The sequence below is a fragment of the Alligator mississippiensis genome, chromosome 15 (genome assembly GCF_030867095.1).
Source record: "Alligator mississippiensis isolate rAllMis1 chromosome 15, rAllMis1, whole genome shotgun sequence".
Taxonomy (NCBI): domain Eukaryota; kingdom Metazoa; phylum Chordata; order Crocodylia; family Alligatoridae; genus Alligator; species Alligator mississippiensis.
Window position 1 is genome coordinate 32,888,642 of NC_081838.1, and position 27,771 is coordinate 32,916,412.

The window sequence follows — 27,771 nt, forward strand, 5'->3', positions numbered from 1 at the left end:
CACTTAAGGACCTCAATTTAGAAAGGTGTTTAAGCATGTGTTTCACACTAAGCATATTAGTAGTCTTATTTGAGGCTAACCATGCACCAAAGGTGAGGTATGTTGGTAAGATAATTTGGATCAGATGCTAAATAAATTGGTTTAGTAAACAGGAGGTCACTGGCTGGATTAGGAAATGAGCCCAGCTATTGTGGGCCCAAATGCACAGCTTCAGCTACCAAATCATCCTCTCATTCTTATAATGTACACAATCAATCAAGTTCAATTCCTTATTGTTCTTTGTTTCTTGTGATGGCTTTTGTCCCAGCAAATAGTCCAGGAATCGCAGTGTGGGCAGTGGCTGATTTTAAGTAGAAATGTTTTTCAGCATTGTTTATAGTGTTGGGGAAAAATCTAAGTCCCCGGGTTCATTGGGTGGAGGCTCAGATGAACCACAACATAAGTTTAAAGACTTGATTTATTAAAGAATGCATTTTGAATGGACAACTGCCCCGCAGGGAGATTGCCTGTTACGCTTCTCAAATTACACAAAGCATTATATGGGAAATGTGAGGATAGCATCACAGCAACAGCTTCACCAATCGCCACTTGCTGCTAATTTAAATTTCCCTTACTGAGTAACTTACAGCTGATAAAAGCCAGTTTATTCTAGTTTGCGCTAGCCTTACTGTTTCAAGTTTATGTCCTCCACTTTCTGATAGCTTATGTAGCATACGTGGTCTGTTTGCTTACACATAATGGTGATGAAAGTGTCTATTGTTCTCCTCCAATAGCACAGTAAAATCTTTCTTTATTGACTACTGGTGGAACTAGCCAAAATTGCTTTCCTGTTAGAGATCGTTTTAAAAGACCAAATAAAATTACAGTATGATCATGGTTATCCAAACTGCATGGCTCTCATGTGTTCAACTTTCAGATTCAACCCTAATTGGGAATACCCTCTAGAATATAATCTTTTCCTTACTGCCACCTTTTTAAATGGGTTTTGGAGCCACCCCGTAGATTGTAATAGCATATGGTGTATTCTGTTATTGAATGACTTTGTAGGCTTCACCAACTTGGTTCTCTCTGAGCCCAGGGGTTTGATTCAGTGCTGCACCACTTACAAAGACAGCATAAAGCACATAACCAAGGGCAAAACAGGGTCTGTGGTGATATAGAGCAATCACTGTGCTTTTCTGATCTCGGGCTTCCTTATGGGCCAAGAGAGACACCCGTGCAGATGACAGAGCCCATCTAAGAGTTGTCTCCTTGAGCTGCCCTTCGGTCCTCATGGCTGCCTGAAATATCTGCTGTCCGGCCCACTGAAGACTCCTCTCCTGATGTTTCTTTATGCTGAAGTGTTTGAGGGAGACGCTTGGAGGACATCCATGCAACTCTCTTAGGCTGAGCCCATGACATCCTTTTTAAGGAGTGAGGAAAAGTCAGAGAATAAAGATCTCACTTCACAGGACATTTTAGATTATACGCTTATGCAATTCAGTGGAGCTTTTCTATTCTAAGGAGATGCTTATTCAACATACCGATTGAATAAGTATTTAAATGGGTACAGAATGATTTGGTTGCTAAATGCAATGTTTGCTTAATGATATCTGTCTGGTGAGGTCTGAAGGCCAGTTACATAAAGAGTATCAGCATGTCACTCCAAAACCCATGAGTTGACAACCAAGTAATAGGAAAAAACAGACTATCAGATCCGCGTCCCTTCCAGTAGACCCTTTTGTTCTTTAAGGAAGTGTATATACTGAGCGTTTGTGTTTTGTCGGGTTTTTTTGCAAAGCAAATGCATCTTATTTAGTTGCCCAAATTAGATCTGCTTGATGCTTAAATGAGAATGCTGTGAGCTTTTGAAGATCTGTACCAAAGTATGGGGTGCAAGAGGTTCCTAATTTTGAAACAGTGATGTGAATGGCAGGGCATACACGAGAATAGATGTACTATGCATGTTGTCTGCCTGTTTGCATCGAATGCATGACCCAGTTAGCTACTTTCCCAGCCATTTCATAGAATCATAGAAAAGTAGGGTTGGGAGGGACCTCAGGAGGTCATTTAGTTCAATCCATTGCTCAAAGCAGGACCAGCCCCAACTAAATCATCCTACCCAAGTCTTTGTATAGCCAGGTCTTAAAAACCTCCAAGGATGCAGAGTCCACAACATCACTGGGTAGCCTGTTCCAGGCTTTACTACCCTCCTTGTGAAAGAGTTTTTCCTAATATCTAACCTCAAATTCCCTTGTTACAACTTCTTGAAACCATTGCTCCTTGTTCTGTCATCTGCCACTGCTGAGAACAGTCCGGCTCCATCCTCTTTGCAACCACCCTTCTGGGAGTTGAAGGCTGCTATCCAATCTCCTCTCACTCTGCCCTTCTCCAGATGAAATAAGACCAGTTCCCTGAGCCTCTCCCTATAAGTGATGTGCCCCAGCCCCCTAACTCTTCATTATCCTCTGCTGGGCTCTCTCCAGTTGTTCCACATCCTTTCTGAAGCCGGGGGATGGGAGCAAAACTGGACACACTACTCCAGATGTGACCTCACCAGTGCTTAATAGAGGGAAGAATCACTTCCCTCAATCTGCTGGCAGCACTTCTACCAATGCAGCCCAGTGTGCCATTAGCCTTCTTGGCAACAAAGGCACACTTTCTGGCTCATATTCAGCTTCTTGGCCATTGTAACCCCCAGGACCTTTTCTGCAGAGCTGCTGCCCAGCCAGTCAGTCCCCAGCCTGTACCGGAGCATGGGACTGTTCTGTCTTAAGTGCAGGACTTTGCACTTGTCCTTGTTGAACTTCATGAGATATTTTTTGGTCCAATCCTCCAGTTTGTTGAGGTCTCTCTTAATCCTGGCCCTACCCTCCAGCATATCTACTGCTCCCCCACCTTGGTGTCATCTGTTGGTTGCTCCTAACATACCATTTGTACATGAGGTTATGATTGCAGTCTATTTAAAGTATATGTGCATATATTTGGTTGTAAACCCTGTTCCTGAAAGTACAAAAGCATATGAATACCTTCGCTGGAGGCCAATACCAGAGATCACTTTTTTGGGAGCCAGTATAATCCAATTTTAGCTGCGTTGCTACACTTAAAATAGTCAGAAACAGTTTTTCATTGCTTTTAAGCCACTGAACATGAGAAGCAACAGGGGGTAGGTAGGTCCTTGTACTGTATACTTAGAGGTGACGAAACAGTTCACATATTCCAAATCTGTGTTTGGAGGAAAAAAGGAAAGCTGTATTTGGACAGTGTTAATAAAAATGAAGAGCTAATATATAGAGAGGAGAATATAGACTCTAGGACTGCTAAGGAATGTGACACTTTCCTCTCATCCATTATTTTTACTGGACTGTTATTCTTTGGGAAATATGAAGAATGAGGACCAAACCTGAGGGAATGCAGGTGGTGAACTCATCAGGGCTTGGTTCACTTATGTGCAGAAGGCCATGATGATATGCCTTAGAATAAGTAGCACTTTATCATGTTCCCTACCTTTTATATAGCACTTTTCCTTTTTCCAAAGGGAGTCACAGTCTTTTTCTTTGTTATAGCTGGGGAAACTGAAGCAGAGAGAAGTGAAATAACTTGGCTCAGTTGACCCGGTGGGTCAGTAGCAGAGCTGAGAATATACATGAGGCCTCTGGAGTCCTGTAATTTTTCCCTTAGATTCTGTTACTTCTCTTAAGTGGTGCCTTCTTGAACTCTTGCCTGCCCACGGGGTAAATTTCTTGTGCTAGTGAATGTCTTGAACAATAATAGAGAAACAAGGCATTGAAGATGCTATGCATTTTGTTATGCTTTTTGCAGTCCACTTCTGGTTCTGCTGCTGAGCATGCTGGAGAGCCCCCCGTGCTCCTGTGAGATGCCCCATCCACCCCACTAGCTCAACGCTCACGAGCTGTACCTGGGACCTCAAGGTATGTAGAAAAAGCATATAAAGCTGCGTCTATGTCCAAATCGCTGATTCTCTGAATCAGAATTGAATCTTCAGATATAAGTTCAGCCGAATCAAATTGGGACAGTGATCTGAAGAACGAAATCACTGTCCCCTGAATCCAGCCAAATCCAAATTGAATATTGTCTGCTTTGCACACCCCTACTCTTTGGTATGGTTTTATTTGTTGTATTTTTTTCTTATGGTTAATGGGAATAAAATTATACCACAAAACCATACCAATGGCCACCAAAAAGTTGTCAACTGGTATATTTTGACGAAAAACCTCTGATGAAAGCTTAGAGGATATTTTAAGGCTGTTATTTTACTTCTAGGAAACTTACCCAAAGGATGAAATCCTGGTTGCATTCAAATGCATGCTAGTCTTGACTCTGTGTTCTATGAGGCCAAGATTTCAGGTAGAAATAATTGAAATCGGTGGAAAAATTCCCAGGCTTGTTTCATCAGGCTGCCAATTGGTACAAATCTCAGTTTTATACACATGGAGACCCCCGCCCCATACACAGAGAGCACCAGTCAGTCACCTGATATAAAACATGTCTGGGCACTATTCCACTGATTTCAATCAATGGTTATCACATTGGTTAGACTAGTTGTGCAAGCAGTGGTCTCCATGTTTAAATGTTTATTTGCAAGAGTAAAAAGGCTTGGAATATTTCCATCTAACTTCTTCTAGGTAGCATGGCCTCTTTGGAAAAAAATGTTTAGCCAACCACTTGCTTTATTTTCACTTCAAATTTTATGTGTGTGTGTGTGTGTGTGTATTGTAGTGTGCGTATTCTCTTAAAATTTCAAACTCAGTATTATTTTATAGGTTAAGAGCATGTCTTGCTCTGTGTAGATATTTTAAAAGTTGGATGATAAAACAAGTTCCATCATCTCAAAGGGACAGTCGACCTTCTTAGAGACAAATTGATTGCTACTCCATTTTTGTGCTTGTGTCAGCTAACCTTGGCAAACAGAATCCTACTTGTGTTGGGATGAAACTTGTAAATTTCCCTTCACACTCACACTCATGTCCTATGGGTTGAAATTTCTTTCAGGACCAGGGTCCAATATTTCCCCCTTTCTTTTCCTTGCCTTTTTCTCCTCTTCTTTAGGTTGCAAGAAGTTAATAAGCTTTCTTATGTCTAAAAGCTTTAAGACAGCCCTGAGTTGCACGTTCCTTTGGTGAAAGAAAGCCTAAGTCAAGAGCCCTAACTTGAAAAACAGAATTATTTCACTGCGGGACATGTTCAAACATTATTCCAGACAAGACTTTGATAGTATTGAATAAAAATTGAAAAACTCCCCAGTCTTAAAAGTCCTTAAAACGCTACATGAATTAAGCATTAGAACGCGACGTAGGAAACATGTTAGAAGTAAAGGTAATTGGACGCAATGTTTTTTCCTTTGAAAAACGTTTTATAGAAATAATTTTCACTCAGTGAAACTTATAGATTCATAGGTGTTAGGGCCAGAAGGGACCTCAATAGATCATCGAGTCCGACCCCCTGCATAGGCAGGAAAGAGTGCTGGGTCTAGATGACCCCAGCTAGATGCTCATCTAACCTCCTCTTGAAGACCCCCAGGGTAGGGGAGAGCACCACCTCCCTTGGGAGCCCGTTCCAGACCTAGGCCACTCGAACTGTGAAGAAGTTCTTCCTAATGTCCAATCTAAATCTGCACTCTGCTAGCTTGTGGACATTATTTTTTGTAACCCCCGGGGGCGCCTTGGTGAATAAATACTCACCAATTCCCTTCTGTTCCCCCGTGATGAACTTATAGGCAGCCACAAGGTCGCCTCTCAACCTTCTCTTCAGGAGGCTGAAAAGGACCAGTTTCTCTAGTCTCTCCTCGTAGGGCTTGGTATGCAGGCCCTTAACCATATGAGTGGCCCTTCTCTGGACCCTCTCTAGGTTTTCCGCGTCCCTCCTGAAGTGCAGCACCCAGACTTGCATGCAGTACTCCAACTGCGGTCTGACCAGCGCCCGATAGAGGGGAAGTATCACCTCCTTGGACCTATTCGTCATGCATCTGCTGATGCATGATAAAGTGCCATTGGCTTTTCTGATGGCTTCGTCACACTGTCGACTCATGTTCATCTTGGAGTCCACTACGACTCCAAGATCCCTTTCCAATTCCGTGCCACCCAGCAGGTCATTCCCTAGGCTGTAGGTGTGCTGGACATTTTTCCTCCCTAGGTGCAGCACTTTGCATTTCTCCTTGTTGAACTGAATTCTGTAGTTTTCTGCCCACTTGTCCAACCTTTCCAGGTCTGCTTGCAGCTGTTCCCTGCCCTCTGTCATGTCCACTTCTCCCCATAGCTTTGTGTCATCTGCAAACTTGGACAGAGGACATTTCACTCCCTCGTCCAAGTCACTGATGAAGACATTAAAGAATATCGGTCCAAGGACCGAGCCCTGCGGGAACCCACTGCCCACACCCTTCCAGGTCGAAGCCGACCCATCCGCCACGACTCTCTGGGTGTGACCCTCCAGCCAGTTCGCCACCCACCGGACTGTGTAGTCATCCACGTCACAGCCTCTTAACTTGTTCACCAGTATGGGGTGGAATACCGTAACGAAGGCCTTCCTGAAGTCTAAGTATACGACATCCACCCCTCCTCCTGTGTCCAGGCGTTTCGTAACCTGGTCATAAAACGAGACTAGATTGGTCAGGCACGATCTGCCTGCTACAAACCCGTGCTGGTTTCCCCTCAGCATAATTTGTCCTGCCAGGCTCTTGCATATGTTAGCCTTGATAATTTTTTCAAAGACTTTGCCAAGGACGGAGGCGAGACTGACTGGCCTATAGTTGCCCAGGTCCTCCTTCCTCCCCTTCTTGAAAATGGGGACCACATTGGCCCTTTTTCAGTCCTCCGGGACTTAGGCCCGTGTGCCACAAGCGTTCACATATTCCCGCCAGTGGCTCTGCAATGATGTCGGCCAGTTCCTTCAGCACCCTCGGATGGAGCTCATCCGGGCCTGCTGACTTAAAGGCATCCAGTTCTTCCAAGTGACTCTGCACCATCTCAGGGTCTATGCATGGAAGTCTGGTGCCTTGCTGCTGCCTCTCTACAACCCCTGTGAGAGACTTGTCGTGCCCCTCGCTTAGGAACACGGAGTGAAAGAACTCGTTGAGGAGTTCAGCCTTGTCCCCCTGGTCCGTTACCAATTGTTTCTGCCCATTTAGCAGGGGTCCTATTCCTCCCTGGGCCTTCCTTTTACTCCCTATATATCTAAAAAACAATTTCTTGTTGTCCTTTACTTGGGATACCATCCTCAGCTCCATGGTAGCTTTGGCCCATCTAACTGCCTCCCTACAAGCACGAGCAGAGGAGGTATATTTGTCTTTGGTGATCTCTCCCTGTTTCCACTATTTATGTGCTCTCCTTTTGGCCCTTAGGCTGCCCTGGATTTCTGCAGTCAGCCAGGGAAACCTCCTGCCCCTTTCCCTCTTTTACCCCGCATGGGGATCATCTCACTTTGTGCCCGAAGGATCGTTTCCTTAAGGCACAGCCACCCTTCTTGGGCTCCAATCATTTCAAAACTCCTACTCTGCAGTGCGTCCTTGACTAATCGCCTGAGTTCACTTAAATCAGCTTTCCTAAAGTCTAGTACTTTCACCCTACTAGTTACCTTACCCACTCAATGTCTTATGGTGAATTCTATTATTAGGTGATCACTGTCCCCCAGATGGCTACCCATCTGTAGGTCCCCTACCATGTCATCCCCCGTTACCAATACCAGATCCAATATGGCATTCCCCCTAGTGGGACCATGTACCTCCTGTGTCAGGTGGAGGTCCTGTACACAGGATAGGAAACTGCGTGAGCGGTGGGACTTTGCCGTCTGTGTCTCCCAGCAGATGTCTGGGTAGTTTAGGTCCCCCATGACTACCGCCTCTTTAGCTTTTATGGTCTCTGCGAGCTGCCTCAGGAGCCCCACATCTATTTCTTCCCCTTGATGTGGGGGTCTGTAGCAGACCCCTACCAGCAAATCCCTTTCTCCTTGCCCCCCATGTAGCCTAACCCACAATCCTCCTACTTCCTCATCTTTGGATTCCGTCTTGATGAGGGTTGATGTATATTGCTCATTGACATAGAGTGCAACCCCTCCTCCTTTCTTCCCCACCCTGTCCTTTCTGTACAATCTATAGCCCTCAATATGTACTGCCCAGTCATGGGATGAATCCCACCAGGTCTCTGTTAGCCCCACTAAGTCATAGGTGTTTAGTGCAAGCAGGAGCGCTAGTTCATCCTGCTTGTTTCCCATGTTCCTAGCATTAGTATATAGGCATTTGAGCCCTGCGACAGGTGCCTTTGCTGCCCCCCCGCTCCGAGTTCCAAGGGGCCCCTTATTTCTTACCTTCTCGTTTCTTACCTGTGCCATAGTGCTGCCCGCCCCTTGTCTTGCAGGTTCCCAATGTTCTCTTTCTCCAGGCTGGGCTGTCCTTGTGGGTGCCACATGGTTTGGTGGTCCACAGCTTCCCCCACCCTCATCTTCCCCTCCCCCCAGCGAGCCTAGTTCAAAGCCCGCCGGAGGAGATCTGCCAACCTAGAAGAAAACACACGCTTACCTTTGAGGGACAGGTGAAGCCCATTCCAACTGAGCATGTCCCTCGTCATGATGTGCGGGTTGTTGTCCAGGAAGCCGAAGCCTGCCTCGAGACACCACTGCCGAAGCCGCCAGTTGGTCTCGGATGCAGTTCTCATGCCGTCTTCCGCATCCGTTCACTGGTAGGATGGAAGAGAATACCACCTGTGCACCGAACTCCCTCAGCACGCTGCCCAGAGCAGACTTCATCTAAAAGAACCCAAAACAAGGCATTTAATATTGAAACGTTTGGATCCAACCTTTTCAACTCTTCACGTAGAATTTTTTTTTTTTTTTTTTATAATGTAAGCTGTAATGGAAAACAAATTTGAATTGTGAAGGAACATTTCAGTTGACTCCGAATGAAAATGTTCATTTCAAAATATGCTTTGTTTTAATTCCAGTTCAGAATAGAAACCTCTTTTAAAAAAATACCCCCTAAGCAGAAATATCCCAGTTACTGCACAACTCCAGTAACTGGCATAAAGCTTGTTATTCAGGTGGATATGCTTTAGGGCACCAATAAAGTAAATTATGTTAAAGAGGCTGAACAATGTCTTCTAGGCAGATGGGGAGCCCATATCCTTGATTCCTTATTTTGTTAGGCTTTGGTTTGTTTTGTTGCATATTCATCCTTCATCTCATGTTCAATTTGCTCTGTGTTTATCAAAGCAATTAATATTTAAACCCAGGCATGCTCCTTTATAGCTCATTTCTTCAGCACAGTAGTCTGAATTCTGAATCTGTAAGAGATGCTCATCACTGCACAGAATTCTGGGAGAAGTTGATTTCACCACTGCTTCCCCTACCATTTTCCCTCGGAGAGTACCATAGTAAAATATAACCTCATGGGGCAGGGGCATCCAAGGCATTTTGTCTTTGCATTGCCTTGCTGAATGTACACTCAATTATGGCTCTTGTGTCCCTGGGCAGTTTGTATGGAGGCACTTGAGTTGCCCATATATCAATGACCCCCTCTCAGGCTAGCTGGCTAATCCCAAAGGAAAGGTAGAGACTACTACATTTGGAGCCAGCTTGACTGCAGGAGCTGCTGTTGTGAAGAAGATCTTAACTCCATCTGCCTTTCAGGGGTCCACTCATGGACTGGTTGCCAACCAAGGCAGGAGAGCCCAGTCCATTTTGCCATGGCATCTGCCATTCGGTAGCGTTTCCTCCACCAGGGATAAAGACTCGTAACTCCCCCCAAAGTTGCTTCATCTCCAAAGCCATTGGCACCATAGAGGTTGCTAAGTTATTTCCCACCACCCAGCATTGTGTTGACAGCTGCAGGAAGTACTGTCTGCCATCATAACGCAATCAGGCTATTGTATGAGTAATACTGGGTTAAGTGTAGTCCTCCGTTGTACGTTTCCTTGCTGGTATCGCACTGGCAGGATCTTGCTTTTTGCCTAGTACAGTAAGGGTTTGAAGCTCCTGATGAAACAGTTTTGGGCAGCTAGAAATGACCTTTGCTGCTGCTGGGACTGGAGAGGAGAGCAGCCACCTGTGACTTGGGAGCTTAGTTAGGTAACTAATCATGACTGACAACTAGAACCTAGTCTCCAGCAGCAGGAAGAGCAAGGAATAACTAAGGGGGAGTAGCAATCCTCTCCATCTGCACTCTTGCTAAGCGAACTCTTTTTTTTCACTGAGAACCTTGCTTGAAGTTTGAACAAAGAAACACGATTGTGTTGTGTTATTCCTACTTTCTGTAGGTGCTTCGGAAGAGCTCTTTTGCAAGAGGAAACAGACTTCATCTTTATTTAGTTCATTCTGTTAAAAAAGACAACCATATATTTTATTTGGTTTAAAAAATGCTGTGGCTAGAACTTTTTTCCATGCTTGGAACACTTGGAGAGTGATTAAAGAGAAGGTTTTTACTCATTCTATTTTGTTCTATCTTGAGTTGAGATGCAACAGCTTCAAGGCACAGTATCAAGTCTCAGCAAGTGAAGTAGAAAAAGGAACAAAAAATCTGCAAAGGTTTTTTTGCACCTTTTTTGCACTTGCACCTTTTGTGTATGTGTTATATTACACACCTGCCTCCCTATATAGACTCATACATAAGGTTTCATATAAATCTTTGGGCTTGGACTTGATTCTCCTGTTGTTTATACTGGGGGGTGGGGGGAAAGAAATGAGAACAACTCAACAGAAATAAAGGATTTACATCAGTGTAAACCCTGAATAGGTCCCCCCTTGTGTCTAAAGGGAGGGAGTAGGTTACTGGAAAATGTCTCAAGGTTTCCTTCTAATGCTTCAAACTAGTGATGGAAGAAGGGGTTGATGTAGTGAAGGAAATCATACAAAGGGGAAGGTGTATGTGATGTGGAAGGTTTCAAAATCCTAATGGCTTCTTGTCTCTATATAGCATATAACATTATGTTGCAATATAATAAATGATAGGGCGCTCTCTGTATTCTCTCTGTGCAATGGGCAAGGATTTTTTATGTCATGCTTCATTCACAGCCTGCTACACTGATGTCACAGAGCCAGCATCTATGCTTACACAAAAGGAAGAACAACCATCTATTGATTGCTGTTAAGCAGATTTGCCACAAATTCTGTTTCCACTAAAACATCAAAACACCAAGAACAAGGCCACATTCCCTTCAAGGAAATGGATGGGGAGAGAGAAGAAGAAATGCCCTGTGTATATTGTCATTTGTTTTAAACAATTTTGTCTAGGCATTCATGTTGTATTCAAAGCTGTAAGGCTAAGGGCAGACATTACACATAAACCATTTTAACGGATCACAAACTGGTTTAAACCTGTAACAGAACAGATGTCCAGTGCTCTTAAACCAGTTTGAAAATGGCTGAAATGGGTTTGAAATAAACCTGGTTGAATGTAGTATCAGACTTAACAGATTTGGATCAAGCTGGTTTATGCAATGTCTGTCCCAGACCCCTTGCTGGTTTAAGTTAAATCAGACACCCCCAGCATCCTGGCATGCTCTCTGGGCTAGGTGGGGCTCTCTGGTGCACAGTAGGGCTGGCCCCTCCCCTCTGCTCCCTGATTGGAGCTTGGCACAGACTACAGGCATCTGTCTGGCTTCCTCTTTGCCACTCCCTGCTAAGCAGATATTCCGCCATCCCTTGCGTGTCTGCACAGCATTAGCTAGCAGACCACATGCTGGCTGTGGTGCATGCTGTGGCAGACCGGAGAAAGGGAGAATCAACAGGTAGCTGGTAATGTCCCGGTGTTGTTTCCTTAATGAGGTGGTGAACACCGAGTTAGAGGAGCTAAACACTGTTATCAATTCCTGGCTTGGCACTTCTCTAAAGCTATCCTTCATTATCAAAGACCACAGACACTGCCAAACAAGATTTAAATGTTGCCTATTAGCAATGCTTATTGAAATGCTGAAAGGAATGTTAACTTTCTGTCCACATTTTAATGACGATTAAAAATACAAGTGCAGATCTGCTTTTCTATTATTATCAATCAAGTTGGTAAACTCAACAACTGAGACATTCAGAAAACAGATCTTTTATCCTAAATCAAGGTAAATAAAAAGCATTTATGAACTGTTTCTCATGACAAAATTCCAAAAAAATAAGGGTTCAATTAAAATGCATCATTTTACTACAGTATATGCATTTCATTTTAGTTTCAACATTTTTAATAAAAAACATTTCGAAGAGTTCTCATATGAACAAATATTTTGTCAAAAATATTTAAATGAAATGTTATAAAATACATCTCCAACATATTTTGCAAAGAGGAGTTTTGTCAAATTTTATAAGACTTCATGAAACCAATCTGTTTTCTCATAATCATAGGGCATTTTCTATCAAAAATGGTTTTGAGGAAATTTTTCTGCCTGGCTCAACTTAGAACTCTGCTGACTGACACTTCCAGAGCAGCTAGCCTCTGTCCTTTTACCCATTCCAGCAAGGGATCTGGGACAGACATTGCATGAACCGGTTTGAGCCAAATCAGTTTAGTCTGACACTACATTCACCAAGGTTTATCTCAAACTGGTTTTGGCCATTTTGAAACTGGTTTATGTGCATTAAACATCTGTTCTGTTACAGGTTTAAACCAGTTTGTGATCTCTTAAATTGGTTTATGTGTAATGTCTGTCCGTAGCCAAAATGATTTAAATTAAACCAATTCAATTTCTATGTGGAGTCAAGACCTTAGGGGCTGTAAAAAATATTAATTGGTCAATCTGGTGGATTTAATAATATTGAAGGCAACTTTCCTATTGATAGTATTCAGAACATGTTAATACCAGCGTGTGACAGTTCAGAATGTATAGTCCATTTGTTAAGAGATCTTGAAAATACCATTGACAATGTTGAAACCATTGCAATTGGTGAGCGAATGGAGTTGCATTTGTTATGGATTTATATTAAACATCAGACAGAATCCCATTGCCCCAAGTCCCAACATGGAAGGGCATTTTTTCTTTCCTACTTGTCTCCTTAGACTGTTCTCTCAGAAGAGTTTGCAAATCAGCCTTGCCAAAACAGAGTAAGTTCATCTTTACTCTAGTTTTAAAATTAATGGGCTACGGCGGGGGGGAGTATACAGGAGATTTCTAGACTTGAGGTTTAATTTCTCTCTTGTCACTTACACTTTTTTCTGAAGATGTTTCATCAGTTTAAAACATTCATTTTAATTCTCCTATATAAATGTTTCTGGCTGCATAAAAGAATATGATTGCAAACTGTTTCTTACTAGCCTCTCGGTGACTCCAAGCCACATACAGAAAGGTTAGCTTTCTATAAATGAGGAGTCTCAAATAGGACATGAAGTTTGGCTAATAAGTTTTCTTAACCTCAGTTTGGTTGGACTTATGGCCTCCACTTCCTTTGAAGTCAATGGAGCTGCAGATGCTCAACAGAGGTGCCTAAATAATAGTTTTGTTTTGAGTTGCCTCAAGGTTTCTTTTTTACTTTGAGACAAAAATACATTTCAAAAGGGAAGTTGAAATATTGTGTTCCAACAACAGTGAAACAAATTATTTTTACATTTTCAAAATACCCCCACCCACACAATCCTTTTTTGTGTCCAAAACTAGTAACCTGATATGACCCCAATTCACAAAAGTTTTGCCCTATCCCAAAACTGCCTGTTTTTGGCAAAGTATTCACCAAAAATATTTTCCCTTGTTTTAATCTTTATTAGTAAAGAGTGATGTCTTAATTTTTCCCGTTATTCTCACCCCCTTGATTGGAAGCAGAAATACCACTGACGGTGCTAACTGTGCAGCCTTTTCAGTTACCTTTCTAATTATAGGCAGTTTTGAAAGCCTGTTCTCACAAGATCGCATGTTTTGAGATTAAGCAACCACACCTACTTGGGTATTTAATCATACATAGTACGTAACTACCTGCTCTGTAAATGGATAAAGTCAGTACTCCAGGTTTAGACTAATATAGCTAAATTTTTAATCTAATGAAAGTCAAATTTGTCATTCTTGCTCCTTTTGCTGTCCTTTTTCTACCTTTCAGTTTGACAGTGGCACACGGGATAAAGTGTACTTTTCTTTGCACTTAATAAAATATCATGGCATTTATTATTGTTTTTTTGGACCTTCTTCACTTTTTGCAAATTCTCTCCCCAAAGCACATTTTCTCATGCATCTGTTTTAAAGAAAATAACTTACTGACAAATAAATACAAATATTTGACCTGCCTATATGGTGCTAGGATTGGTATATTTTAAAGTGAGACTGTTGTTTTCTGACATGAGCTGCAGTTTGTTTCTTCCTCTTGAGTGTGCACACACAATAGGAGAAGAATTTATTGCCATGCAATTCTTCACGTAGACTGGCTCTGTGTGTGTGTGTGTGTGTGTGTGTGTGTGTGTGTGTGTGTGTGTGTGTGTGTGAGAGAGAGAGATGGATGGAATACTGATGTTGTTTTTTTCTTTTCCTTCTCTAATGACAGGATGCTGATTCTACACAAGTGGCCTCCCTTTGGACAATTCTAGATTTAGGAGATTAACAGATCCCCAAATATGTGGAATTCAGTTCTCTTCCTCTTCCACTTCTTCCAGAAGACCACCTTCCTTTGAGTGTTGCTGCAGGAAAGGTATGTGCGTACGCATGAGCAACACTGAATATTTGAAAACAAATTCCTGGAAAAGAGAAGAGGTCAGACTTGTGTGGCAACAGATATGTTCCTGTATTCACTCCTCATCTACCTTTAAGCCTACCTAAGTACATATGCAATCAATAATGTTTTGTTAGGCAACCTTTGTCTGTCAGAAGGCAGAGAGAAGGCTAAATCAGTGAAAGAGTCCTTTAGTAGAAGTAACATTTAGTAGAAAGTGATGCAGCCCTTGTTAGAACACCTCAAGCGTAATGGAGTTATGTATTGTGGGTAAAGAGTGAGGGCCAGGTTGTTTTTTGAGTTACCAAAGTGCAAATTAGAACCAACTCTGTGAAAGCTGTTTTGCATAAAGGGGACTCCTAGCCTGAGGGGCACTCGATGTAAACAGTTAAAATAGGAGAACTGGGAGCGGGCAGTAAAGTCACATAGCTGATGTCATAGACAGTACCTATGCACGAGCGCGGAGGCTGCTCTAATGCACTGAAATTCCAGTGTGTTGGAACATAGCAAGTACCTCACTCACTAGCCTCCTGCGTCTCCTGAATCAGCATCCCCACACTTAAAAATGATGGTGGGGTGCTTGAAGTAAAGTTCATCGAACTTCAAGGGCCCCCACCACGGTTTTTAAGCTTGGGGACACTCATACAGGAGATCCGTAGCACTTTTAATTGAAGCGGGTCTTGGAGCCACTTGAATTAAAGCACACCTCACCTCCACCACTGAAGCACGTGTGAAATGTGCATATAATATATCATGGTTAAAGCTGGGGCTAGAATTTAGGTCCCTGAGCAGAGTATTCCCAGGAGCAAACTGATTTTAAAAATATGAGAATAACACTTGTGTTTTATGGCTAAATACAGACAGTCAAAAAGGCCAAGGATGAATTGATTCAACCTTTGTAGGTTAGTCTAAGCTACATAGATTGAACTGGTAAGCAAATGAACAGACATTCGCTTTTGATTCCAGAAATGCAGCTATTTGACTCCAGTAGCCCAAGGCGCTAGACTACACCTCCCTGCTCAGAAGCAGCAGACAGCTTGAACCAAGGCTAGGCTGTCCACCCTGTGATGGGGGAGGGGAGCAGTTATTAGGGGAGGTGCAAAGCATCCTGGGATGCTGGTGGACTGAGAGTTGACTTGATTCTGGAGAGGATCTGGGACAGAAATTCAATAAACTGATTTAATATAAATTAGTTGAGTCTACTACTGTATCCATCCAGGTTTATCTTAAAATGGTTTCAGCCATTTTGAAAGCAGCATACGTGTACTGAACTTGTCATGTTACAGATTTGAACCAGTTTCTGATCACTTATACCGGTTTATGTGTAATTCCCGTCCCTAGCCAAGATTTGTAAATAAACTTGACAAGCTGCCACCAAGCATCTCCTTTTTCATCAAGGACCCTCATTTGTGACCTTTCTTAAACAATGACAATGTCTGTGTTTGGGAAATATCTAATGCTAGATCCTGGTTAGGGTCTCTGCTATAGTATCTTATAACATGGTAGTGCATAGTCACAGTTACACAACCATCTCCAAATGGCAGTGCTCCTAGTGTGAGGGTAGGGGGAGAGTTGTGAATGACACAATCCCTCCAGCATTCCGATCTACTCAATAAGTAATCTTTCTTTTATCATACCCCTTTGATTTTTCCTTTAGCTTTAGTAAACTTTCCTATAGCATTTAGTTCTAGTCTTCATTTTTACTTGTCAAGGTAAGACATGCCTTGGAAAGCACTCTTGGGACTCTCATTAGAGGCAGGAGAATTAAGCATGTGCATCTGAAAGCAAAACCAGGGCTCAAGTTAGTGGTTGCTTTCTGTAAAGTTTTGGAGGTGAAATCACTCAATTGAGATCAAGGAAGCTTAGACCTGGCTCCCAACCAAAAAGCTCTCAAAGCAAAGCATCCCAGGAGGATAATGTTTTCAACCTTTCAAATCTCAAATGGTTCACTGCACTTCTAAATAGAGTCTCCCATCAAAATAACCTCCTATATAGAACATGTTGAACTGAAATAAAAAAATAGTTTTCCTGTACAAGGATCAGACAATTGATTGTGGCCTATAAAGCTGCCAGTTATAGAAGATTTGCTTGTTGAGTGTTTTGAATGTACCACAAAGTACAATTCAGGTTTCCAGGCACGGTCACAGACACTTAGTGCGACTGAACAAATGGCATGTTTTAAACAAGGTGGAGCAATTCAGCATGGCTCAAAAAGAGACCCCACTGTAAGCTTTGAGTTGACATTGATAGGTCTGGCCAATTAAAGCTTTATGATGATGGTTGCATCAGCCCCATCAGCCAAATTTATTCTGTCTCCTTTTCAGCATATCACAATTTGAAGCTCCAGGATTTGGTCAATGAAGTGCTTCTCCCACTAGCAATGCTGATCTTTGGGAACATTGCTTCTCATTCAGTAGGTTAAGCTCTCAGTGGACATCACAAAAGGCAGACAGGGTTAGTGAATAGTGTTGAAAAATGGATTGCAATCTAAAGTGCGCACGCACACACACGTATGTATGTATGCATATGTGATTTAGATTGTAATCCATTTTTCAACACTATTCACCAACCCTGTCTGCCTTTTGTGATGTCCAGTGAGAGCTTAACCCACTGACCGAGAAGCAAGATTCCCAAAGATCAGGAAATATCAGACCTGTAAGGATGAGAGGTGTGGAAGAGCAGTGTGCATGTTATAGCTAGATAGATAGATAAAATAAACATGCACACTGCTCTTCTACACCTCCCATCCCTAAAGGTCTGATATTCTTTGTCAGGTCCTTGAACTCTCATAGACAAATGCATGCATGTCAGTTCAGATAGGAGCATCATTACCATCACTGTAAGGAAGTTGTGACAATTTTGAACAAATGATCCACTAACAGGCTGCCAACCAGAGAAGGTTGAGCAATGCTGATCTAAAGCATGCTAGGATCAGAAATGGTGTCCTTTATATTGTGTTTGTTGTTGTTGTTGTTGTTTTTTAAGCTTTTAATGGGGAAAAGTCTTGTGTGCTGAAATTACTAGCTCTGCCCACCCTGCTCTTTTTTCCTCCTTGCAAGTATTGCAATTTAAAAAGTCAGTGCTGTCTCCCCTGCATTTCATCTCCCCATTAGATGGGAGACTTGAGCGACTGACCTTCTAAATCAGCGTGCACAAAAAACAAGGTGAGATGGTAGGAGAAAGGAAACCAGAATATTTCAGTCTACCTACAAATTGTATTTATACACAAACTTACTGCTTAGATAAGAACAAGCACTCTTAATTTAAGTGCATCCAAATGAGTGTAACCCAGACTGCAAGAGGACAATGAATTGCCTTTGTCTCACCAACACACTTGGTAATCTAATTAAAAATGTACATGGAAGATTTAACAGAAGTAAAGAGAAACTTTTTCCAACAGCAAGTCTGCTGAAGATAAGGAGTAAGGTTGGACTTGTCAGAGTAAGCGAATCAAAATCTTTTCCTTCTGCTCCTTCCAGGTTCAAGTGCCTAAAAGGATGCTTTGCTAAACTCTGTATTCTCTAATTGAAATGAAAATTGTTCACCTTCATGCAGAAATTAGTAGGTTCTTCCCTGCATTAGGTATACACCAGAGTATATCATTGTAATCGTATCCTCTGGGCTTTAAAATCTGCAGTCTTGGTGTAGTGCTATTCACTGGAGTGATGATTTAGTGATGACTGTCTGAAGAAGACCCTCCAGCAACAGTCATTTATAGCAGCGTGTAGGGTCACCCTCCTTTTGCCTATACTCCTAACACCATACTTCACAGGCTGCTTATGGGGGTGATGCACAAACACTTTTAACATGAAGTACTTGAATTCTGCAGCCCATGAGAGGCTTTGTAAAGATTTATTTATTTATTTATTTATTTATTTATTTTTATACCACCACACAACTACAGCGGGTACCTAACTCCCTTAGGTTCTTCTGCAAATCCTTACCTATATTGCTGCTGTGAAATCTTTCCACCCACCTCTGAAGTTCTGTAACAAGAGCCTTATGGCTGATGAAGTTGTCTAGCAAACACTTTTATTTTTTCTAATACAGGCTGTAACTATTTCTATAGTATGGGAATGAAGTGTGTTGGCAGAGGATGTAAAGAATCCCATTACAGTCCCAGGGGTACAGTTCAGAGGTGGTTAGCTACATTAGTCTGAAGTCAGGCAGCAGACGGCAGTCTTTAGGTACTAACTGTTTCAGTGGCACCTGCTTTTTTAGGCAACCATCTGCAAATAAAGAGCTGGTCATTCAGGCTGGAGAGTGAAAAGTAGGCAGATGTAGTTTTAGCCACATCACTGTCCTGTGCTGTTGACTACAGAAAGTCATGTGTTGTAAGCATGCCAGCCTGATGGGCTGCTAGCCTCCATCAGACTTGCATTCCCTTACAATAAAATTTCTGTAGGAAAGTGTTGGTTTTCCCTTCTTTACATATTATATAGGAATTTCTGAAAGGACCTACAATGGTGTCCCCCTACCCTCACATAAACTTTTTTCTTTTTTTCAGCCTTAGATTTGAATAAGTCAATTGTTGGAACTAAACTATCAGTGCTCCTGGTCAGGGAAGGGTTTGTACATCCTGAATCAGAACAGGATTAGGGTGTGTGTGCACGTGCACATATATTTTAAAGCTAAGCTTCTCAGCAACACCTGCTGCAGTATACTGCATTGCACAATTCTCTTGCAATAAATATATCCTCCTTCCAATATATCCTCCTCCAATATTTTAGCATCTCTGATAATACACCTACTCTACTGCCTGCCAGTATAATTACAGCAATCAGTAAGTTAGTTCCAAGAGAACTAAAATAACAAAGCTTAACTTTCCTTATTTTTAGGGAGTTCTTGGGCTGCCTCCTTTTAAGGCTGTGCTTTGGTCTCTGCTTGCTGTTGGAGTGAACTCAGATGGTGATTTAGGGCTGCGGTGCTTAGTGAGGGGTCTGGTTCAGACCTTGTAGTCATAAGTATGGCAGCTGCATGCTGCCCAGGGCAGCCCCTGCTCCTTCTGCGCTGACTGTGGCAATATGATCAGCCACCACTGCAGCTATGTCTGCTTTTGCACCCCACCAGGAAGGTGGTGCCTGGGGCTGTTACCCTGGTTGCCCTTTCAGTTATGCTTCTGGTTGCAGTTCCTTTTTCATTGACCCCAGTGGGTTTTGGATAAGGTCTCGAGTCAGTCCAACTCCTGCTGAAGTTAGGGCTCCCATGGATCTCACAAGGAGAAGCATTGGGCTGTAACAGAGGCCCCTGCTTGTGATGATGCTTTTCATCTTCGTAAGAGACTGGTGACTTGGAGTTTTAGCCAGATGCTTGGCTACTGTGCCTGCTCATAGACAGCACCACAACTTCTCTGAGGAACAGCTTCAAGGACTTCAGCTGACTTGGCAGCTTCCAGACCCCTTCAGCTGAGTCATTCCTTCTAGCATCTGTCTCGGGCTGGCAGAATGCTTCTGAGAACCTCTCAATTGCCAGCTAAAACTCTGCTGCCCAATACAACGTGACTTGGAGGAAGAGCAGGGACTTAGCCCTTTGTATAAATACGTACGCTTATATTTGCAAAGACTGGGAGAATGGCAACATTAACACTAGAGGGTTTTCTTGAAGGTCTACTGGGTGGGGGGGGGGGTTGTTTGTTTTTTCCCAGCATCTCCAATATGCAACTTTAATCTGCTGCCCCAGAGCTGGATGCAGCGTGTGAAATATCGGCCTATTCCTTCCTTTCTCTGTCTTCATGATTGATAAGATCTGAATTCACTTGGCTTGCTTACGTAAACTGTGGGATTCTTGTGCTCCTGCAGTTTGATTCAGCCTTTAAATATGCAGCCTAGACTTTTTCCCCAGGAAACTTGTGTCATTTGGTGTAAAGGATGGCGCTGCTGTGTGAACAAATCAGGGTGGTAAAATGAACACATCAAATTGTGAAGTATGTAGTAAATGAGGCAGACAGTGGCAAGAAGAGAAAGGGCTGTTTTCTGTGTAGAGCAGTTGATGTTACCCTAGAAAATCAGATTCTATCCCTTCTGATGGCTAGAAAATGGTATTCAGTGGTTTGCTTGTGGGAACTGGCTTGTAGGTAAAGTAGATATCCATTAGAACAATGGTCCAGGGTGACGGCAAGGGTTATTAATTTCTAAAAGCATGTCTGTGACAGTTTCTTCAAGGCCCACTGTGTCTGACAGGCAAGCAGAAACAGGCTGGGAAATTCCACATGCTGACAGGGCAGAACGTGGACAACACAATGACCAGAGACCAATCACCGATGCCCAAAAATGAAGAATCATCAGAGGGGGTAAAGGATACAAAAAGAGGAGATTTCAGAGCAGCGAAGGGTCCCTAGGAAGGGAACCTGAGGCCACCATGGACAGAGGGCATACCACCAGCCTGTCTTATCCACCCCACAGCGGGGGGTCCTCAGCTTCCAACGTCCGGGCTGCTGACATCTCTCATTCAAGAGAGAACTTCAGAGTGAAGCTTGTGTACTGGCCAGATGTACCATGACTCTGTGAACCCTGGGACTGGTAGATACAGAGGTGTTTGCTTTATTCTTATCTGCTATCACTGTGTATCAATACAATGTGCCTATTATCAAATGGCAAGGTTGTGGTCAGTCTGAGGGTTTGGGTGTGGTGAGTCGGTAGATGGTGCTCCTGCACTGAGCCACCCACCTCACTGCTCCCAACCACCTTCCAGGCTCCGAGTGCCTCCCTGGGGGCAGCCCACATCTAGCCGACCCCCTTCCTGAAGCACACCTGCTTGCCTGGGGGTAGTGCTGTCAACACCCAGGGTCTGGCGTGATCCTGGTTCTGTGTCCCCTGGGAAACACAGGTCTAGTAGCCCTCGAGGGTACGTGACTCACTTCAAGAACTTGAGGTTCCCCCCTCACTATGAAGCACCAATAGTGGTCTCCCTTAGGCAGCCGAACCAAGGAGGGGGGACGGACCCTAAGGCCTAATCTAGACCCACTCCCAATAAGTCTCCCATGCTAGGTACAAAGGAGAACTTTATTGGTTACAAGAAGTAGGCTTGGAATGGGGTACAGTGTGGAGCAGTATCAGAGAAATCCCTTAGAGCAAACAGGGGTAGCCTTTGATCATGCATCTGAGTTACTTGAAGCTATATATCTGGTTAGATCTCAGGTAACTTACTCACGAGCATCCTCCAGAGGCAGGTGGAGATTTTCTCTAGAGGCAGGCTGTTCATTGATCATGAGTTTCAAGAGGGGAGCCAGTTTAAGATGGCCCAGCTCTTCTCTCTGAGTTTTCCTTATGGCTACAACCCTCCTCCTGAGCAGTTCTTCACTTATATAGCCCTTACGACCTCATTTACCTGGTCCAATGGAGGCCAGCACCTGTTGGCTGCCAGCAAACCCTTTGGAAATGCATCAGTGGCTGCCAGGCAAACTGGCAGGGTCTCTAGCCCCCTCCCGGCCAGGTTGGCATTACTTAGAAGAAGAGGGAGCATATGCCCTTCACCCGGGGAGGTGATGTCACTTAGGCAGAGGGAGCAGGTTTCCTCCTTCCCTTAGGAATGTCTCAAACTCAGGTTCCCTAAGGGGATGGGATGTCTGTCCCCTGCAGGGCCCATGTTAACCACACTGTCGCAGAACAGAGCTTTTGGGAAGAGACAGAGGTGGCATTCTGTCACGCACAGTATCTATCTGGGTCATAAATCCAGTGCCAACCCCTTCCTCTGCCAGAGAGCCTGTAGGTGAGGCTTGGTAAGTCATGTAAGAAAAACTCTAATAAATGATCATAGAATCATAGATCCAAAAGAGACCTCAGCAGGTTAACCAGTCCCAACCCCCTGCCCCAAGTAGAATTTGCCATGAGTAAACCAACCCAGCTAAGTGTTTGTGTAACCTGGTCTTAAAAACTGCCAAGGATAGAGATTCAACAACTTCTCCGGTTACCCTGTTCTGATGCTTACCCACTTAAATAGTGGGAAAGTCCCTCCTAATATGCAACCTATTGACCCAATATGTGTGTTCTGTATTTTGGGGGCGCTCACTTTTAAATGTCGCAGATCAGATTGACCAGAGCCTTTGCAATGGAGAATGGGAGCTCCATTCTGAACATAGCATGTGCTGTAAAATGAATCAGGAGCTCAGAAAAATCAAGCCCTAGACTTCTCAACAGGGATAAGTGGCTTTTTCTGGATAATTGTATCTGTGGGTCTCTGCATGTTTAGGAAATCCCTGTGTACGATAGGTATACAATTGGTCTGTTGGGAAGAGAAATTCATCAGTGTTTGTAAAAGACTTAGACACTATGATGACAGCACCATGGAAAAACCTAGTCGGTGACAACAAAAACTGTTGGATAGCCACTACTTTAGCCATAATTGTCTGTCCTAGGCAAAAATTAAGCAAGAAGTCCTGTGAAAAAAACATGACTATTTCATTTCCAGCAACACACATTATTTACCACACAGTATTTAAAACCTCCATTGAATATAGAATTAATCAAATGCACACATTCATGAGGACAGAAGTACAATGCAATAGCATGTAATGCCAGTTGCAGAAATTGTGTGAAATTTTTAATAAGGAAAGTTGGTGTGCAGAAACTAATTAAATACCATGCATTTTCACTTTTCTTTCTCTATAATATCACAGGAAAAATCCACATTAGGGACTAAATGGCCTGTAAAATTATAGCTGAGATAAACTGAACGTGATGGAAAGACAAAGCTGAACAGTAGCAAGAAATCCCCAAACATAAATATACATCAGGTACTAGTACCTCATACATATTTATAGTATGTCATATATATTTATGTTTAGGGATTTCTTGCTACTGTTCAGCTTTGTGTTTCCATCACATATATCCTAGACAATTGTCCATGTAGAATAACAGGACGGTGACTGGCACAGAACGCTGCCACCCACCAGCCCATGCTGCCTCCACTCTGCATCCAACTGCATGCAAACCCTCCCCCCTTGCTCTGTGTTCGCCCCCATGCACCCCCCCCACGTGCTACACACACAGATGCCACACTCACACTCAGCCACATGCCACTCACACCCAGCCGCACGCATGCACACACCCAGGCGTGTGCAGCACGCCACATGCCACACAAAGCACCATGTGCCACACAGTGCCACGCACCACACACACACACCATGCACCCAGCCACATGCCACGCACCGAGCCACATGCCACCCACACAGTGCCACGTGATGCACACGGCACCATGTGCCACACATGTTCACAGTGCCAAATGTAGGTAGATCATGCCTGACTAATCTAGTCTCTTTTTATGACCAGGTTACAAAACACCTGGAAGCAGGAGCAGGGGTTGATGTCGTATACTTAGACTTCAGGAAGGCCTTCGATATGGTATCCCACAACATACTGGTGAACAAGTTAAGAGGCTGTGACTTGGATGACTACACAGTCTGGTGGGTGGCAAATTGGCTAGAGGGTCACACCCAGAAAGTCGTAGTGGATGGGGCGGTATCGACCTGGAAGGGTGTGGCAGGTGGGGTCCCACAGGGCTTGGTCCTAGGACCGATACTCTTCAATATCTTCATCAACGACTTGGACGAGGGAGTGAAGTGTACTCTGTCCAAGTCTGCGGATGATACAAAACTGTGGGGAGAAGTGGACACGCCGGAGGGCAGGGAACAGCTGCAGGCAGACCTGGACAGGTTGGACAAATGGGCAGAAAACAAAAGAATGCAATTCAAGAAGGAGAAATGCAAAGTGCGGTACCTAGGGAGGAAAAATGTCCAGCACACCTACTGCCTAGGGAATGACCTGCTTTGTGGCACCTATGAATCTATGCTGCAGCCACGTGTGACATGCTGCAGCCACATAGCCACACCCACACACAGTGCCCCACGCCACACACAGTCAGGTGCCGCACCCATGTGTTTTGCTGCCTGGCCTGCCCAGCGCCGAAACTCACATGGCGCCATTCTGCACCGCTGTCAAAGTAGCAGCAATGAGGCAGGGAGCAGAGGCTGCAGCCCACATTTTCCCCATGCACAGACTGGGGGGCCACATGCCACTCCTTTGGTTTTCTGGTGCTGCATCTCTGGAAGAGCCACTGGGCTCTAAGTGTCCCATAACCTAACCCAGCCAGGGTCCCATTCACCAGGAACGGGGTCCCAGCTGGGCTGGGTCATGGGGCAGTCAGAGCCCAGTGGCTCATCCAGGGATGTGGCATGGAGGAGCGGCTGGACCTACCCCTCCACCCACGGCCCTGGAGGAGCCACTGGTCTCCCGTGGCCCAGCCTCAGCACAGCCTGCCCCCCTGCTGGGATCAGCCCAGCCTAGCCTCATCCCAAAGTCCCCCTGCCTTTCCCCCGGCAGCGGCAGCGCCACCCCCACTCCCCTTTCCACTTCCCTCCTCTGCCCCCCTCCCCCTCCCTGCTGGCTGTTGTCAGTGTGCTGCGGCATGGCAGCTCCCTGGTCCCCAACCACCTCTATCTGCTGCACTGAGCAGCGATGCAGAGTTGTGCTCAGGCCAGCCAATTGCTGCCTGCCCTCTTGGCCATGCATGTGCAGTTGGCCCAGAGCATTATGGGCAGACAGACTGACTAAGGCTTTTATTTTATATATATATATATATATATAGTACCTCATGTATATTTATGTTTGGGTTTTTTTGCTACTGTTCAGCTTTGTGTTTCCTTACGTTCAATTTATCTCAACTATAATTTTACAGGCCCATCTACTCCCTAATGTGGATTTTTCCTGTGATACTGAAAGAGCAGCAAAGGGTGAGAGAAAAGTGTGTGTGGGTGTGGGTGTGTGTGTGTACGCTAGCTAATTGCCTGTCAAGAATGGATTTCAGGGAGTGTTTACATGCCTCCCCCTTGCCCCCACTCACCCTTCAGGGCCAGCCATGTAAAGACTCCCTCCGCTATCGCCGCCGCCTCCGGTGCAGGGGCTCCCTCCCCCTGCCCATCTCCACCTCACAACAGGGCTTCCCCCCAACCTCCCCTCCCCTCCCTGCTCCCCTTCCTCCCTCCCCACCGCTGTCTCCTCCCTACTGGCTGTTGTCAGGACTGGGTGGCAGGTGGGGCACTGCCACCGTGACACCCCCCCCTCACCTCCCTACTTCCCTCCCTCCCTTCCTTCCTTCCTTCCCTGACACTCAGCCCCAAAATCAGCTGCTCTCTTGACTCCCCTTTCACCTCCCCCCACACCTGCTCAGGCCCATGCAGCTTCCTTCCCTGCTACCTCCCCCTTCCTGCTGGCTACTGTTGGGGTCCCCTTCCCACTCCACTCCCTCCCCACTGCCCAGCCCTGACAACAGCTGCCCCCATGCCCCCCCTTCACCTCCCTCCTACCTTGCTCACCTCCCTTCATGCCCACTGCCTCCCCTCCCTGCTGGCTGTTCTGGGGGGCAGCGGGGATGGGTGCTGCGGGGGCCTCACCACCGTGACCCCCCCTTCACCTTCAGACAGGGAGACATGAGGAAAGCCTCACTGCTTGGGTGGCTGGGGCATGGTCACCACCACCACAAACTTCCCTGGCAGCTGCTCAAACTTGGGCCCATGCAGCCCAGGCCTGTGCAGCCAATCACTGCCTGCCCACCCTCTCGGTAGCACATGCACAATTGGCCAAAACATTACAGACAGACAGACGGACAGGCTAAGCCCTTTATTATATTGGAATACACACACACAATACATATAGATAAATAAAAGATGGTGAGCTTTGGCTATGACTATATAGAGGAGGGTTGATTTTTTTTTTTGGGGGGGGGGGGGGTTTGGATATATGTATTATAATATAAAGCCACACACTTAAACCTTCCATTTGGACATTAAACCTGACTTTCCCTTCAAACTTATTTTTTTAAAGGAGAGCTCATGGACTCTGAGAAGAATCCCAATATGATAGATTTCAACTCTTCCTCTTAAAAAAATATTTTTTTTCAAATATCCCAATCTAGCAAACCCCCCCCAGTTTGTTTGTTTTTTATTGTTAAAATGCATTCCCTCCCCTTCCCCAACCATTTCTAACTTTCTCTCTGCCCTCTCTATCCCTTTATAAGTGATTTTAAGTAGTCCTAGGTAAGCTAAGCTAAGGCCTTGTATACTATTATTGTAATAAGCCCCTTTTTATAAATTGTAAATAGTGTTCTGTTATGTTTGTATTGATTTTTACTGTTTTATATTGTATTATATTGTATTCCTATAATTTGTGCATTGGGTGTTATTGTTTCATATTAATATTGTATGGTTTAGGCCTGTGTCTATGAAGTGATGCCAAGTATTCATTCCCATCTTGTCCCCATACCCTAGTGTGTAAGTATGTTGCACTTCTGTAACCTTTCCCATGTAAATTGGTTTTCCTTGAATGCCTGAAACAAAAGAGTGAATGGATGAGTGAAACACAATGATAGCAGGACCCCCTCCTACATCACCCCACCATCAAAACCAATACCTGGACCAATGACCCAGCCCTTGGAACCACCCTCCGCATTCGAGACACAAACGACGAGGCAGACACCATTGTGCCAAGGCTGCACATGCGCAGTATGAACACCTGGAACCCTCTGGAACAGGACTGACCTTGCCTGGACAGGTCCTCCCCAGAGGAGATCAGAGGTAGTCTGCCCCATAAAAAAGGATAGTGAAGACTGACCATTTGGGATGCCATCTTCACCTGGACCAGACCTGCTCCACGTCATGCTGCCTATCAACCCAGAGGCCCTGCCGGTGACCTCCTCTAGACAACACCTGCTGGAGAAAGACCCCAGCTGGCCATCGAGGACCCCCTCCCAGCCTGGATAGGTAGCTATCACCCCCACCCTTTCTTCAAACAAGGTTTTGGACTACGTTTCTCTTCCCTACCTGGACTCCAGCCCTTCCATTGAGTCGCTTTCTCCTGCTGCCATTGTGTGAGTGTGTGTGGGAGTGCTTGCATGAGTGTGTGTGGGAACCAAGCTGTACAGTACAGTGTTCATTTAATAAAACTGTTATTTGGAGCCCTGAGTCAGGTTTTGCTTTACTCTGGCTCTGTCCCTGATCCAGTCTGTGCTCCTTGCCTTTCTGACTTCTGTCTCATTTCTCCCTCTCCTGCTTCTGGCTTATCGCCACCTCCAACACCTGTCACATGCTCCTATGGCTCCAGCCACCCTGAGCTCCTCTCTGCCACTGTTATTGCCTTGTACCCACTGCCTTTTCCCCTGACCTCTGCCACTACTATTGCCCCATCC

General features: G+C 44.6%; 2 long non-coding RNA genes across 3 annotated transcripts in view; both read left to right on the top strand.

Annotated features, from left to right (window-relative positions):
• LOC132245693 (uncharacterized) overlaps positions 1–23,231 on the top strand; it is a 31,360-nt gene extending 8,129 nt beyond the window's left edge. Inside the window, exons 2-4 of one of the 2 annotated variants that reach the window (XR_009457393.1) lie at positions 3,802–3,911; positions 14,431–14,574; positions 20,747–23,231. This is a non-coding gene — a long non-coding RNA (uncharacterized LOC132245693). The remainder of the gene's footprint in view (positions 1–3,801; positions 3,912–14,430; positions 14,575–20,746) is intronic. The other variant, XR_009457392.1, reaches the window with a different exon arrangement.
• A 1,520-nt stretch (positions 23,232–24,751) lies between these two features.
• On the top strand, positions 24,752–27,540 carry LOC132245533 (uncharacterized). The gene is made up of 2 exons (XR_009457270.1): positions 24,752–25,321; positions 26,412–27,540. It is a non-coding gene; the product is annotated as an uncharacterized LOC132245533 (long non-coding RNA).
• Positions 27,541–27,771: the final 231 nt, after the last annotated feature.